The 4,035-nt window shown below is 46.9% G+C and overlaps 1 long non-coding RNA gene across 1 annotated transcript; it reads right to left on the minus strand.

Annotated features, from left to right (window-relative positions):
• Positions 1 to 437: 437 nt before the first annotated feature.
• On the minus strand, positions 438 to 3,601 carry LOC135816757 (uncharacterized). Its single transcript, XR_010553492.1, has 2 exons — positions 3,038 to 3,601; positions 438 to 1,148 (listed from the first exon to the last, which is right to left on the minus strand). It is a non-coding gene; the product is annotated as an uncharacterized LOC135816757 (long non-coding RNA).
• Between the last annotated feature and the right edge of the window lie 434 nt (positions 3,602 to 4,035).

Below are 4,035 nucleotides of genomic sequence, written 5' to 3' on the forward strand. Positions count from 1 at the left end.
TTTCTGTTTCTAGATGTTACTGAGCTAGGCCATAGGGTGCAACTAAACGAGTTCCTAACTCTGAGGTTGACTGCATGCAGCAGCTACATCGGACTAACAGGAACCCAAATAACTCACCCTACTACTAGTACTAGTACTACTACTAGTACTAGTACTAGTACTAGTACTAGTACTAGTACTAGTACTAGTACTAGTACTAGTACTAGGCACAAAACCAAAAAAAACTATCTCGAACCAGCTCCAAGGCCAAGGCCAGGCCTAGGCAGGGACCATGGCATGGGCTTGGGCAAAGCCAATGCTTCACGTAGATCTACTACCTGTAGCATCAGCTCAGGCACTGATGGCAGTGATCATGCCTTCATGGTGATGCGAGCAGTCTGTGCCCACACACACACACACACACGCGCGCGCGCGCACACACACACGCACACATGTCATTGTTGTTAGCTTGACAGCAAGAAACAAGGTGGAGGACACTGTGTTTGGAAACAGCAGTGCGATGTTGCTGCTTAGCCACAGTGACATGGCTGCTACTTTCGTAACACTGTTTGTTCCGTTTGCCACTTAATACAAACTGTTTGCCGTTCAAATCTCAATATAAACTGTTCGCTACTCAATTCAAAACCAGCACTGGTTTCCACAGCATGTCCTCCATACAAAGCACATGGGATGACATCATGCACTCCATACAAAAGCACATGTGATGACATCACTCACGTGACCTCTAGATAACCAGCAGCAGCAGCGTACAGGTATCAGCAAAACAGAACAGGAACGTACGCCAAAAATTGATTGTCCCTGACAAATTGCTTGACAGAGTCTACTTGGGCGTCAGAAATACGTCCATTGCTCTGCAGTACAGCCAGCACCTCGGCAACAGTGAAGAATAACTGTGCATGCGTACGCCAGTGTCCAGTAGCTTTTGTCGGCCACCCTGCTGTCGGTCCAACAGAACTGCGGCGTCAGCTGAAGTGAAGGGTACGGGTGTGTGCTAACTCACACCAGCGTGTGTTGAGTCTTGATCCGGGATTGAAACTGGCGACGACTTGGTGACTTTTCGCCGTCACTGCTCATCCGCAGTTCTCTGCTTGCAATTTTGCAAAGTAGAGTCAGGGCTCTGCGTGATGTTCACAAGTCCGCTGTCGAGTCTGAGAAAAGGGAAGAGAGAATACAAATCATTTACCAGTACAATCGTGCTTCGAACCAAATGTTCCACGGATCATGTCTTTGGTGTAGGAATCGGGGCGGGGGGTGGGGGGCAAGGGGGGCACCAGCCGCTCCCCCCCCCCTTACCTTTTGGCGGATGTGGGGCCAAAGGCCGTAAAGTAGGGTTCGGCGGATTCTGCCGGCAGAATAATTGGCAGAATTCGGTACTTTTTCTGGTATGTTTCACGCATGTTTGATGAACGCGCAAGTGAGGATCATGCATGCAGTGCAGATCAGTCAGTGGTCATGCACTCAGATCAATCGTAGTCAGAGCTGACCCTGCAGTCATTCATGTACATGTATGTACATAATCATTTCTCTGTCCACCCTGCACTCCACTCGTTTCGTACACATCCGCACATTCACTCATACGTGTACACCACTATTGAACACGTCCATATTGCCAGTGGGGGCCACCACAGCACATCGCCCCCACTTATCGTCTTTGCACACAGTTCCGTGGTCATGACTATACAAAACCATTGCTTAGTCCAACAAAAAACTCCCAACACATTAGACCATTATGCATCCACACAACTCTAGAAGAATAAAAGCGATGATATATATTCTGAAATTACATGATGATTACTGGGGCGGGTGGGTGGGCACTCTCACTCAACTCTCCGCACAAAGACAAAAGAGGTCGACCCTGCACTCGTCACCTCCTTTTATCCCACACCGTGCTCCCTCATACCCGTTCTTGGGTGGACAGAGAACACTACTTTTCTGCTAATTCTTATACTGTGACGTCAACCGCAGAGAAGTGACATCACTACAGTCATAAGTCTCCACTTTTTCAGATCTAAAAGAATGTGCGTGTCACCGGCGTGAAGCACACTCACTAGATCATCCCTTGGTTGTTTTCGCATCGTAGCAGCTAATGAAGCGTTGTTTTTCATGGGCAGTTTTCTTCAAAATCGGAAAGGCAAGAGTACTTTCCTTTAGTCGGAGTCAGTACTTCTCATTGCTATACCACAGCGTTCTGAAGAAAGTCACTTTCCAGAAGAAATTTTCGAGACTGACTGTTATTAGCACAGTAGTTCTCGGAGAGCTAAGATTTCTAGATACGACCACCAAACTCTTGGGCGGTGGTCATAAATTTCAACATTTTCATTAGAAACTGAGCCCGGTCGAGGCTTGCAGCCATAATTCAATGACGTCCTAAAGATTTCACCAGGGTCACATTAGTCATTGTGGAAAATCCGTTATCAGTGGAACGTACTACATTGCAATACTTCTTATCACTGACAGGAGAAGATTCCTTCAAGAGTCCGAGGTTCTTGTTTGCAATAGCCAAAATCAGGGAAGTCTTGAACATCAGCTTACAAGTATCTCTCTGCCTTTGCCAGTAAGTTTTGCTTTATGGTCGACTCTCTTTCACCATTACAGATGTACCGGTATTACGCTTTCCGGTAAATTTCCCTTTGGACTTTGGCCAGGCTGTCAGTCAGAGCTACATATCCAGTGGTGGCTGTGTGCAATCCCTGGTGTTCAACATACATATACATCTACATGTACAGCATTTTCATTATTCTTGTCCAGATTCCAGTAGTAGTGCAGTACTCGGTTTTCACGATTGCTCCACACACAGTCATAATTTTATTATGTACATGTCTAGTGTAGTGCACCTATATCATGATGTGTTGTCACATACTTTTACACAAATACAAATCTCCGTAGAAGGATTACCGGTACACAGGTACATACGCACAATAGGTACTAGTATAGCCCAACATACATCAAGGTCATTGCCAGCAAGTCAGCCCCCCAAACCAAAACATCTTCATACGCCACTGCATGGATGAGTCGGTCCCCGGCTCCAGGTACTAACCTTCACACTCGTCTCCACTCAACACTGCAGTATACTGATACAGGTAATCAACTTTCACAGCGTGTGGAGGAAGAACAACGAGTCTAGAATCTACTCCAGGACATGTAGAAGACTAAACTTCATTCAAGGTAGTTAGTTCGATTTGATCCGCTAGCACTGTCCAAAAGACTCGCAGTGTCCGCTCAACTCGTATACGGACAGTCGGACTAATGCCTGAAGTATTGGTGAGCGATGGTCTGCGCAAGGAACGTTAGTTACACTTACAAAGTACGCGTTCAAAGTTTCAAACAGTGGCTGGGCTTCTACTTGGCGATTGTTCAACTGGTTCTAGAAGTCAATGAGCTAGCGTGCAACGAAATGAGTTCCTAACTCTGCGGGGGCCAGCAGATCAACGACTACCACTCTTATCAGACTGGTCGATTACAGTTAGACAGAAAACTAAAAAAAACTATCTCCGACCAGCTCCAAAGCCAAAGGCAAAGGCAAAGCCTTCACGTCCGTGACAACACTGACTAATCAACGAGTGAATCCACCGCCGGGCACCGACACTGGGCGACAGTCCAAGTGGGCTGTGCTGGAGATCAACATGATCAAGCGCCACGGAAAAATACAGTACGTCCGACGTCACCATGGTCACGGTTCCTTCGATGCGCATAGCAACGATGCATGCACACTGCACTAAAAATCGCAAAAGAAATCGTCCTCTCCACAGAACCAGTTGCCAGTGGCAACACATGCAAGTCGCATACATGCACTTGATTCTTCTTTGTTGTTTTCAGTGTTTTCTCTTTCTCATTGATCTCGACAGTGTTGTGGTGCTCGTTACCTTACTGAGACATCTCTTGTGACCGTGGTCAGTGTCACCAACGGCGCAACGAGGCGGAGCGCCGGGATCGAGCGTGTAAAAATGCTCTGCATTAGCAGCTACTGTAGTGTAGAATGAACACTTCATCCATCGATTGCCGCTATGCATTTCATGTTGTGGTCACAGATAATCT

The sequence above is a fragment of the Sycon ciliatum genome, chromosome 5 (assembly GCF_964019385.1).
Source record: "Sycon ciliatum chromosome 5, ocSycCili1.1, whole genome shotgun sequence".
Classification (NCBI taxonomy): Eukaryota; Metazoa; Porifera; class Calcarea; order Leucosolenida; family Sycettidae; genus Sycon; species Sycon ciliatum.